The sequence below is a fragment of the Mesoplodon densirostris genome, chromosome 19 (genome assembly GCF_025265405.1).
Source record: "Mesoplodon densirostris isolate mMesDen1 chromosome 19, mMesDen1 primary haplotype, whole genome shotgun sequence".
NCBI classification, from domain to species: Eukaryota; Metazoa; Chordata; class Mammalia; order Artiodactyla; family Ziphiidae; genus Mesoplodon; species Mesoplodon densirostris.
In genome coordinates, this window is record NC_082679.1 from 3497956 (window position 1) to 3504199 (window position 6244).

General features: G+C 52.1%; 1 pseudogene; it reads left to right on the forward strand.

Moving 5' to 3' along the window:
- The first annotated feature begins 4 nt into the window (after positions 1–4).
- LOC132480679 (uncharacterized) lies at positions 5–803 on the forward strand (annotated as a pseudogene).
- The last annotated feature ends 5441 nt before the right edge of the window (positions 804–6244 follow it).

Genomic DNA, 6244 nt, shown 5'->3' on the forward strand with positions numbered 1-6244 from the left:
TCCTATGTCACAGTTTGAGGCAGGACCTCCTTCCCATGACGTCATCACAGAGGAAGAGGCCTGTATGTGAGGTCATCACTAGCGAAAGTGTCTTTGTTCATCACAGGGACAAAACCTCCTTCCCATGAGGTCATCACAGAGGAAAAGGCCCACCCTTAAGGTCATCACTAGAGGCGTCTATGCTCCATGGTGTCATCACAAAGACTTCCCTCCTGTGATGTCATAAGAGGAACAATGCCTTGTCCTATGACATCATCCCTAGAGACAAAGAGTCCTTCCTATGATGTCACTGCATAGATAAATCTCATCCTTATGATGTCATCTCTGGCACCAAAAGGCCTCTTTTGACATCATCATCACCAGGAAAATATTTTCTTCCAAAGAAGATGCCTTTGTCTTTGAAGTCACCACTACAGACAAAGCCATCTTCCTGGGACACATCACAGGGGAAAGAGCCTCACCAACTGTGTCCTCACTAGACATAAGGCCTCCTTTCTACAACATCATCACAGGGACTCTGCTTCTTTCCTGTGATGCCATCGCCAGAGAAGGTGCCTTGCCCTATGATGTCATCAGAGGGACTGTGCCTTTTCCGTGATGTCATCAGCAGAGATGGCAGCCCACTCTGGGGACATCTCCAAGACGAGGCCCCTTCTGCAATGTCACCACCAGACTCTGCCTGCTCCGAGATGACATACGGCGTGAGACACCTCCACTGCTGCTGCCAAGTCCCGGAACGGCAGGGCGCACCCAGAGTCCGTGACTATCCTGGGAGGGTCACCAGAGAAAGTGCCCTGTCCTGAGGTGTCATCTAGGGGTGTCCTCACTGGGGAGGCTGCCCCGGCAGAGAGGTCTCTGCCACAGAGGACAGTCCATCTGTGGATTGTTGGCAGTGGCCCTGCCCCAGGGCTGTGACGTCATCACCAGAGACTGCCTGCTCTGGAAGGCCATTACTTGTAATGGTATCACCAGAGTTTCTGCCTTGTCCCACCATGACTTGGCTTGGTCACTCCTTCCCCTGACCCTAGAGACATGCCCTGTGGGATTTCCACCAGAACCTCACCTAAAGGGTGGTTGGGCCACGGGTCCTGTGTGGCTCCTGGAGGACAGCACTCCCAGACTGGCTTCTGCTACCACGGAGGCCACTCTGGCCCACCAGGCTCCTGGAGTCCTGGGACTCACAGGTGGCGCTACTTCTCTCTGCCGTAACTACAGACATCATCACCTCTGTAAACAAAGTCCTGGCCTCCTGTTGGGGGGTGGGGGGAGGTGGGGGTATGCCTGCTATTGATCTAGCTGATGACATCATCAGCACCACAAGACTTCCACCACTCCTGGTGGGAAGTTGCACCTGGGGTCCAGTGTTAATCATGCCTGATGATGACATCATTTCCCAGGATTCCCTTTGACCTATGGTGTATTCACCTCCCAGGATCCACCATAACTAGGGTATCATCATTCTCTTCCAGGATTTACCATAACTATAGTGTCACCTTCTCCCAAGGTTCCCTATAGCCAATGGTGTCATCGTCTTCCATGATTCTCCACAACCATGGTGTCATCATCTCCCAGGATTCATCACAACCACTGTATCATCATCTCCCAGGAGTCACCATAGCTGATGATGTCATCATCTCCCAGAATCCGCCATGACCAATGGTGTCATTACCTTCCAGAATCCACTGTAGCTGATGGTAACATCTTCTCCCAGGATCCACTAAGGCTGATGATGCCACAGCCTCCCACAGCCCCCCATAGTTGTGGTGTCATCATCTCACAGGACCCACTTCAACCATGATGTCTGCATGTGCCAGGGTCCACCACAGCCATGGTGTCATCACCTCCCAAGATCCACTTTAATCACGGTATCATCAGCCTCGCAGGATCTGCTTCAACCATGATGTCTTCACGCCCCAGGATCCAGCACAGACTTGGTGTCATCACCTCCCAGCATCCATGAGAGTCAATGGTGTCCCAGAACCCATGACACCCAATTAGTGTCATTATCTCCCAGGACCCATTTCAACCATGGTATCACCATCTACTGGAATCCACCATAACCATGGCATCACCATCTCCCAGGATCCAGGACACCCAATGGTGTCATTTAGCAGGATCCACTTCAACCATGTATCATCACCTTCCAGGATCCATCATCTTGGGAGCCAAGTACTATGACAGCTGTATTTCAGTTGTCTTCTGGGGTCACCTACAGTTGTTCCCTTAAGATGAACCAGCACAATACACATCATTTTCCCATTCCCTCAAAAATGGAGTGGGATGGGGCCCCCTCTGATGACATCATCCTACTCTGGCCCTTCCTGATGATGTCACTACTGTGCTCCTGACTTAGGCTGACGCCTGCCTGCATCAGCCGCACCCCAGACTTGGCCTTGGCCAGTCCTCCATCTCCCCCTGGTGAGGGCATCCAGGTCCCTCCTGATAACCGCCCTTCACCCAACCATCTGATCGGTGACAGGGTCAACAAAGAGACCTCTTATCATCACCAGAGGGGGGGGCTTTCCAGCCCTCAGGTGATGTCACTGCCCCTTGCCCAACCCCTGTTACCTGGATCCCCACCCAGAGCTGCACTCCATTGGCTTGGGCCAAACTCTCCCTAGAGACCCCCCTGGGCTGGGCCAACAGCTGCCGACCTCCCTGAGGCCTTCAATGGTCTTCTCTGCTGCCCTGGTTGTGGGGCAGGCACATCTGGAGAGCCACGGCCACTGCCAGTGCCACCTGTGGGGGGGGGGGGGGTGCTCCGCATCATCCCAAGACGGCAGGGAAGCAGCATTCTCTCCTTCATCTCCCCTCACACCCTGGGGAGCCTCTGGGGTTTCGGGGATTCCCCAACACCCAACGCACAATTTGCCCCCAATTCTCTCTGTATATAGCCATGTTCTGGGGCGGCCATTCCCCCACTCTTAAAGGGCTACATGCCCCCTCTCCCAGCCCCCAGGGCGAGGTGAGGGGGCCTCTTCTCCCTCCCCTGGGCCGTCCCCCTCCCTTTCCTCTCTCCCCACAAATCCTGGCACCCCAGCTCATCCTTTCTCATCAGGAGCCTGGGGCAGATAACTGACCCTCAGCTCCCACCACACTGAGGAAACTGAGGGGTTACCCCCAAGCTACCAGGGCCCCCGTGCCAGTTTGCCAGTTTCTCACGCTTACAGCTGCTCCTGTGGGTGCCCCCAATCCCCCTGAGGGCCTCGCCATGCCCCGTGTCCCTATAGCAGACTGTGACTTCCCCCAAAAGGAGCCAGCTTGGGCGCCTGCCCCTCCCAGACCCCTCCCCTCTGCTCACCACCCTCAAGGAGCCCTCAGCTTTCTCCAGCCCCCAGAATTGGGGGATTCGGGGCCTTTCAGCTTTTGTATGCCCCCCTCAACTTGCTCTTTCCTGGCCTGGATTCCAGGTATCTTGCCCCCTCCCCCCACTCACTTGACACAGGCTGCCTGACACTGGGGCCTTGACCTCTTATCTCAAATAAGCCATAGTAGGGAGAGGTCTCGAGGTGGGTGAGGAAGTGGGCATGTCCTGCCAGATCCCCTTGACGCTTCCAGAGCTGGGACCTCGCCATCTGAGTCTTCCCCCACCAGCCCCCACCACCTCATAAATGCATACACAGGCTTGTGCGTACACACACACACACACACACACACACTCCCATTCCAGTGAGGGGGCAGTGGAGGGCAGTACAGAAAGAAGAAGATCAATTCTGGACCAAAAGAACTTCCAAAGCTCTGCCTGCTTCCTTATCCCTACCCACCTTATTCCTCCCCCTAACACCGGACTCTTGCCCCAGTTCCTTGGTGAGGACAGCCAGCCGAGCTGCAACTTGGTATTTTTTTGAATAAACAGATGTTTTCCTGACCCCCGGTCTCAAGTATACTGTCGGGAAAGGATGGGTTTCCATCTCCGCATTTGCAGGTCACTGGGGAGTCCCCTTTGTGGCCAAGGAAGGCAGGCATCTAAGAGTCTTTACAGGTAGGTGGTCAGGGCTGCTCCAGCTGTCACCAAGGGAGGAGTCAGACACTGTAAGGTGTCTTCAAATCCTTAGTTTCTTCCTAAGAAAGCTTCTTCTCTCTGAGCAGGTAAGCATTTGTTTGTAGATTCGATTTGTTTGCGCCTCCTTATATTTGAATTCTTTGCCTGAACATCACTGAAGTGTGTGTGGTGGGGGTGCATCTGCATTAGTTTCCTGGGGCTGCGGTAACAAAGTACCATACAACTGGCAGCTTAAACAGAAATGTATTCTCTCCCAGTGCTGGAGGCTGAGAGTCGGAGAGGGAGGTGTCGGCAAGGCTGAGTCCTTCTGAGGCTGTGTGGGAGAATCCGTCTGTGCCTCCCTCCTAGCTTCTGGTGGCTTGCTGGCAATGCTGGCATTCCTCGACACATCATCTTCCCTCTGTATGCGTGTCTCCTTGGCAAAATGTCTCATTTTATAAGGACACCAGTCATGATGGATTAGGGCCCACCCCAATGATTTCATCTGCAAAGACCCTGTTTCCAAACAAGGTCACATTCACAAGTCCTGGAGGTTAGGACTTCAACATCTTTGTGGGCGGGGAGCAAATTTCAACCCATAACGGGCTATGACAGAATAGTCTAAATGTCAGTTTTTATGATAACTGGGAATCACTTTCCACACCTCTCCCCTCCCACCCAGTGCATTAAAATATTTCCACAGTGATGACTAGAATTGGCCCCTCCTTCTGCTCAGGAAGTGCCTCTAAGGCTTGGTTTTATGAACTTTAGGACAGCTCACCTCTAGGAGCATCTAAGTGTTTGTTTACGAATATCAGACTCATATTACATCAAAGCATTAGTTTGCTCGTACCTCTGGGTTGTGTGTGCAGGGTATTTCAGCATTGACTTTATCATTAAGAAAACCCCTTCCTCTCTAGTGTATTAAAGTGTTTGCTTCTCAGATTATTAGACTTTATTCCGTATCAGTCAGGGTTCTCCAGAGAAACAGAACCAATGTGTGTGTGTGTGTGTATTCCTGTTAAGGAACTGGCTCATGTGACTGTGGGGGTTGGCAAATCCAAAGTCTGTAAGGCAGCCCGGAAACTCGGGCAGGCTTTCGAGGCTGCAGTCTTGAGGCAGGATTCGTTCTTTTCCAGGAAACCTCAGTTTCCGCTCTAAGGCCTTCGACTGATTGAACGTAGCCCACCATATGATCTAGGGTAATCTCCTTTACTCAAAGTCAACTGACTGTAGGTGTTCATCTTGTCTACAAAATACCATCACAGCAACACCTGGGCTGCGTTTGAACCAATAGCTGGGCACTGTAGCCGACCAAGTGGACACATGAAACCTAACCATCCTCGCAGGGAAGTGCTTGCTGGAAGGAGTGTGATCTGTGGTTGAGAAAGCCTGCCCCCCTTCGGTGCAGTTAAGTGTTCACCACCGGCTAGATTTCACCTGCTGAGGTCCATCTGTTTGACCTTAGGTTAGTGGGGTGGGAGGGGGGTGGTGCCTTCAAGTACTGGTGTTGGATCACTGGTGAAATGCCCCACATGGTGCGTGCAAGGGTTGTTCGCCCATTCTTAGAAATCGCCTCTTTGTGCTGGCGATTTGTCTATAGAAAACTGGGGGTGGGTGGGGAGGGAGGGTGGTGACGCAGTGTGTCTAAGTACGGGATCACTGAGCGCTCAGAGAGTCTCCTCCTGGGCACAGACTAGGACCGTACTTCCCTGCCTCCCAGATGTTAGATGTGCCAGATACAAACCCTTATTGCTTTAACAACTGGGGCTTTGGGGCTGCTTGTTACTGCAGGACAGTGCAGCCTACTCTGGCCAACGTGCCTTGCCTGTGGAGAGGAGAACTAGATGGCTTTTCTGCTGTACACTCTTGCACTTCTGAATTTTTTGTAGATGCGTTACCTACTTTAAACAAAATAAAGTCTAAATGTAAACGTCAATGATGCCAGCTTTGACTGCCATTCCCCTCACTGAGCAGATGCCCAGGGGCGAGCTTGACACAGGAGACAAGAGTCTCATTCCCCTCCCATGCAAGTGATTAGCTTCCACTCTGAGTTGTAATGCCAAGGCTTAAACGTATGTATTTTTCATTCAACATGGCCTCTATGTGCCTGTCAACTACTTCATTTCTGTTCAGCCAAGAAGAAAGCAATCTGATCCGCATGTACCATGCTTTAGTTGAGCAAGTCAAGGATAAGATCTGGCATAAGCATTTTTGCCTTTGTAACCTAACATTTGCTCAATTTACAACTCCACTGTGTTG